This window comes from Ovis canadensis, chromosome Y (assembly GCF_042477335.2).
Source record: "Ovis canadensis isolate MfBH-ARS-UI-01 breed Bighorn chromosome Y, ARS-UI_OviCan_v2, whole genome shotgun sequence".
Taxonomy (NCBI): Eukaryota; Metazoa; Chordata; class Mammalia; order Artiodactyla; family Bovidae; genus Ovis; species Ovis canadensis.
The window spans coordinates 19,345,832-19,351,939 of NC_091271.1; the positions used below are offsets into that span (position 1 = coordinate 19,345,832).

The following is a 6,108-nucleotide window of genomic DNA, read 5'->3' on the forward strand; positions in this document are numbered from 1 at the left end:
GGATTTTCTCTGGCATATGTCAATGGACAGCATCCCTCCACTTACGGTTTGGGGCCATTATTGAGTAAAGTAAGGATAACTTGGTCACAAGCCCCGTGGCATCTCAACAGTCATTGTGGTAACCGAGTGACAGACGCGTGGGATGTTCAGGACTAAGGAACGATTCACATTCTGGGCAGGAGGAAGCAGGATGGTGTGAGATTCCAATCACTCTCCTCAGAATTACCTGCAGATTAAAATGCATAAGTTGTATATTTCTGGAGTTTTCCATTTAATATTCTCGGTGACCAACTGAGGGTGACCTGAAACCACAGAGACTGACACCTGAGATCAGAGGGGATGACCTTGCCTGGTGATTGCTTTTAGGGGGAGAAAAACACTAGAAGGGGCCACTTGAAGCCACAAGTGGTTGCAAAATGGCCCATCTCTTCCCGTGTGAGGAAGCACAAGCACCACCACAACCCGAGAAAAAGACCGCCGTGTCCAAATCCAGAGGTGAGGACAATGACGATGCTGAGGTCATCTTTGTTGGAGTGGAGCACGTCAAGGAGGATGCTGAAACCTTCTTTGTCAGAGTGATTTCAACTTCAAAGCCAGTCATTTCTAATGTTTTGAACAGAGTGACCAGGGACTCATCTTCAAGAAGAATGAAGGACCACGTGAATCCGGATCCCTCCTGCAGGTGGCAACCTGCAAATCTGAGGACCCCAGCATCAGAGCCAGCTGCCGTATCACCAGTTTCTCAGTGTGTATGGGGAGGAAGAGGCTGTTCTATTATTTCGGAGCCTTCATCTAAACCTGATTGGAAAACGAGCTCGCCGGAAACTGTCCTTCACAATTCAGAATTGTTCTCTCTGCGGCCACCCTGTCTCTCTGGAGCCGTTTTCTCATTAGGAGGCAAGGATGAAAGCCCTCTTAATTCAAAGCGGTGTCCCACTTCAGATGTGAATTTTAACAGTGGGAATCCCAAAAGACCCAAACTCAGCGATGGAATCCCAGGGGGACCTGCCTCCACCATGGCCCCTCCAGGTATCTCTCCTGGAAAAACACGGTTATGACCTTGGAAGATTCCCCGACCTCACCGAGCCATGTGCATGGTGGGGCATCATTTTCACGGACTCGCACCAATGGCCAGGCATGCTTCCGTCTTATGGATCCAGAAGGAACATGTAGTTTGTCAGGCCTGGAGAAAATGGACTTTCTGACTCTTGCACGTCAGAGCAAGACTGTTGATCCCATGAAAGTAAATCTGGGATCAAATTCACTGATGAGAGTAAATGTTATTTGATGGCTTTTACTTTGGAGCATACAAGAGACGGCACCAGAACAGAAGACTCACACAGCCTTCAAATGCCTCAGCTGCTTGAGTCTTCTAAAATATGTCAAGTTTATGACCCACCTGAGGAACCATCTGGAGCTTGAGAGGCAGAAGGGTGACAGCTGGGAAACCCACACTACCTGCCAGCACTGCCACCGCCAGTTTCCCACCTCGTTCCAGCTGCAGTGTCGCATGGAAAGTGTCCCTGCTTCCTGGGAGCCCTCCACGGTCTGTAATATCTGTGAATTGTCCTTCAAAACAGATCAGGTTCTCTTACAGTACCTGAAGGACAGTCACAAACCTGGCAAAATGCCCTATGTCTGCCGTGTTTGCAGTTACAGATTGTCAGCTTTTGCCAATGTAGAGGCGTATTTTAGAACATGGCATGGAAACATGAACAATTTGTTTGTCTGGTTTGCCTCAAAATGTTCAAATAGGTGACATCCTTTGTAAATCACGCTCAGAGGAACTGCAACAGGAGGGTCTTTCCATGTTGCAAGTGCTGGCTACAAAGTTTGAACGTGAAGGAAAAGACCGAGCACCAAACCAAGAATCATCAGTCATTCAAACAGCCAGAGAACTTACCAGGGTTGCCTCCTGATACAGAGGTCATGATCCAAAGTTCAGTTCAGCTGGGACTGAGAGAGACAGCATCCATCATTGTGAGGAACACTGACTCCCAAGTGCCACCCAGAAAACACACAAAAAAGATTGACTACGAGCACAAAATATTCCAGACATGCTGCAGCATGGGATCTGGCTAAAAAATTATGTTCTACCCACCTCCAGAAATTCAGAAAAGCCCCATTGAGGTTCAGCCAGCTGTACATAAAGACCCTGCCTGGCTTTTGTTGTTCAGTTGCTCAGTCGTGTCTGACACCCTGCGACCCCATGAACTTCTGTATGCCAGGCTTCCATGTCCATCATCATCCCCTGAAGCTTGCTCAAACTCATTCCGTTGGGTTGCTGATGCCACCCAATCATCTCATCCTCTGTCATGCCGTCTGCTGCTGCCTTCAATAGTTCCCAGGATCAAGGGTTTTGTTTTGTTTTGTTTTGTTTTCCCAATGAGTTGACTCTTCCCTTCAGGAGGCCAAAGTATTGGAGCTTCAGCATCAGTTTTTCCACTGAAGATTCAGGGTTGATTTCCCTTCGGATTGACTGGTTGGATCTCCTTGCAGTCCAAGGGACTCTCAAGAGTCTTCTCCATTCTCCAGCACCACAGTTTGAAAGGATCCATTCTTCAGCACTCAGCCTTCTTTATGGTGCAGCTCCTCCATCTGTACCTGACTCCTGGAAAAACCATAGCTTTGACTTTATGGACGTTTGTTGGGAAAGTAATGTCTCTTTCTTTTAAAACACTGCCTAGCTTTGTCACAACTTTTCTTCCAAGCAGTGAGCATCTTTTAATTTCGTGGCTGCAGTCACCATCTGCAGTGATTTTGGAGCTCAAGAAAATAAATTCTGTCACTGTTTCCATTGTTTCTTCATCTATTTTCCATGAAGTGATGAGACCTTTGCCTGTGTGAACCACAACAAACTCTGGAAAATTCTTAAAGAGATGGGAATACCAGACCATCTGACCTGCCTCCTGAGAAATCTGTATGCAGGGCAAGAAGCAACACTTAGAACTGGACATGGAACAAGCGACTGGTTCCAAATAGGGAAAGGAGCACGTCAGGATTATATACTGTTGCCCTGCTTATTTAACTTAAACGCAGAGTACATCATGAAAAACACTGGGCTGGATGAAGCAAAATCTGGAATCAAGATTGCTGGAGAAACAGCGACAACCTCAGATATGCAGATGATGTCACCCTAAGGGCAGAAAGTGAAGAGCCTCTTGATGGTGGCAAAAGAGGAGAGTGAAAGGCTGGCTTAAAACTCAAATTTCAAAAGACGAAGATCACAACGTCTGGTCCCATCACTTTATGGCAAAGAAATGGTGAACAACTGAAAATAACAGCACGTTTGATTGTCTTGGACTCCAAAATCACTGTGGATGGTGAATGTAGCCACAAAATCAAAGGAAGCTAGCTCCTTGGAAGAAAGCTATGGCAAATATAGACAGCATTAAAAAAGAAAAAAAAAAAAAAGCTAAGGCATCACTCTGCTGACCAAAATTCTTATAGTCAAAGCTATGGTGGTTCAGACAGTAAGGAATTCACTTGCAATGTGGGAGACCTGGGTTCATTCATGGGAAGGACATCCCTGTAGTCCGGTGGAATTACTCGGTGCTCCCAGATTAGGGCGTCCAAGTTCATTCCTTGGTCAGGGCATTAGATCCCACATACTGCAACTAAAAATACCACATGTGACAATTAAAATCCCTGCTCCCACATGCTACAATGAAGATTGAAGGGTCCTTGTGCTGGAACTAAAAACAAGCACAGCCAAGTAAATGAACAAATATTTGAAAGAAAGAAAGAAAGAGGTATGAGAATTCCCTGTTGCTTCAGTGGTTCGGACTTGATGCTTTCACTGTCAATGGCCAGGTTCAACACCTGGTTGTGGAACTAAGATCCCACAGCTTCTGTGGCATGACCAAACAAAAACCCAGAAAGATAACTGAGGAGTACAGAACTCCCAAAGTTTGAAAATGAAGCAATGACACTGCACACAGGCTGAGGATAGAGTAAGGATTGCCAGGAACCCAAAGTGCAAAAGCGGCACCTCTGCAATTCACAAGCCTCTTTAATGTTGTGGTTTAGGCTTCTCCTTCTCCTGCTTCTGAACCTAAATAACTTATTGCTCCTAAGAGAAATTGTTATGGGAAAAACATTATTTGAACTGAATGATAGTGAAAATAGCAAATTTTTGAGACAGAGCTAAAGCAGTTTCATGTGTTAATATGCATCACATTTGAAAAGAAGAAAGGTTGGAAAAACAATGACCTAAGTCAGTGCTATTCACAGACCTTTCTGCAGCAGTAGAAAACATTTTCATAATTGTTACATGTATTCCCTCATAAGGGCGATCAGCTTTTCACATATATAAATGCTTATGTTTCTTTTCTTTTCTGTGAGGTGTTCTGTTTATATCCTTTATCTGTATATTCAATGGAGTGTTCATCAGGCAGGGTTTGTTTTTTTTTTTTTTTTTTGCCTTGCTGTAAGGATTAAGGGATCTTAGATCTTCAACCAGGGATTGACTCTCTGCCCCCTGCAGTGGAAGCGCAAATCTCTAATAACCCGATCACTAAGGAATTCTCAATAAAATATATTTTCTATGTCCGTGTCTAATATGCCACTAGCACCAACTGGGAAACCTATTATCTTTACCTTAATTAATTTAACATTAAAAGATATGGCTAGAAGGACCAGATCTTCCTTACAAAGGAGTTTCAATTAACTTGTATACTCAGGAATTTGTGCATATCTTCGATAGTTTCCTCAAGATGAGATTCCATGCCCCTCCCTAAATGTAGGCTGTGTTTAGCGGCTTCTTTCCAAGAACAGAATATGTCAGCAGGAAGGAGACAACTTTATAGCAGACGAACTAGTGGTAGGTCATATTGATAGTATGAATCCTTGATGGGAGATGATGAGAAAGATATTTTGCCTTGGAGGTACAGTTCTAAAATTATATAAACCCCAGGGCAATCAGGAGAAACATCCCAAACCCATATAGAGAGTCATTCTGCAAAATGCCTGTCCCTGAAGGACTCCTGAAAACTGTCAAAAGTCTTGAAAAACAAGGAAAGTTTAAGAAACTGCTATAGACCAGAGTAAGCTAAGGGAGGTATCTGTAGCTTTTTGCTCTATATTCTCATGCAGTTCAGTATCCTATATGGGACTATGAAACTAGGAAAGAACATTTGTGGAAAAACTGGTAAAATTTGAGAAAACCCTGGAACTTAGTTAAAGGTACCCTACTGAAAGTTGCTGGAATAATTGTGAAGCATAAAGGAAGTCATTTCACATACATACATTTCAGACATTGCAAGTGTTTTCTCTACACAACACCCACTTCATTTTGACTTCACGGAGATGGAAATCTGAAGTACAGCATACTTAACGGAAATCTTCGAATACAAAGGATCAATAATATTTAGACTGTGTCATCTGACTATAATGCAATAATGAGAAATTGACCAAGAAACATCTTTGAAAATGCCATTCACTTGGAAAATAGAAATAACTATCTTAACACATAACATATATCTCTATGGAATTTTCATGCAAGAATCCTGGAGCAGATTGCCATTATTTTCTCCAGGGGATCCTCCTGACCCGGGATCGAACCCAGGCCTTTTGTGTCTCCTGCATTGGATGGAAAGCGATTTACCAGTTGAGTGACCAGGGAAGCCCATGCAACATTTAGGCTTATCTTTAGAAGAGAATATTAGGATATACTCGGACGTGAATGATAATGAACAGTCTATTCACAAAAATTGTGGGACACATTTAAAGTTGTACGGAGAAACAATGGAAAGAGTAACAGACTTTATTTTCTTGGGGTCCAAAATGATTGTGGATGGTGAATGCAGCCATGAGCTTAAAAGATATGTGGCCCTTGGAAGAAAAGCTATGACAAGCCTAGACAGCCTCTTAAAAAGCAGAGACATTTCTTTGCTGACAAAGTCCATCTAGTCACAGCTATGGTTTTTCCCACAGTCATGTATAGATGTGACAGCTGGACCGTAAAGAAGGTGGAGTGCCGAAGAACTGATGCTTTTGAACTGTGGTGTTGAAGACTCTCGAGAGTCCCTTGGACAGCAAGATTCAACCAGTCAATCCTAAGGGAAATCAACTCTGAATATTCACTGGAAGGACTGATGCTGAATCTGA

General features: G+C 43.2%; 1 pseudogene; it reads left to right on the forward strand.

Moving 5' to 3' along the window:
- The first annotated feature begins 416 nt into the window (after positions 1-416).
- LOC138431466 (zinc finger protein 280A-like) lies at positions 417-2,129 on the forward strand (annotated as a pseudogene).
- Positions 2,130-6,108: the final 3,979 nt, after the last annotated feature.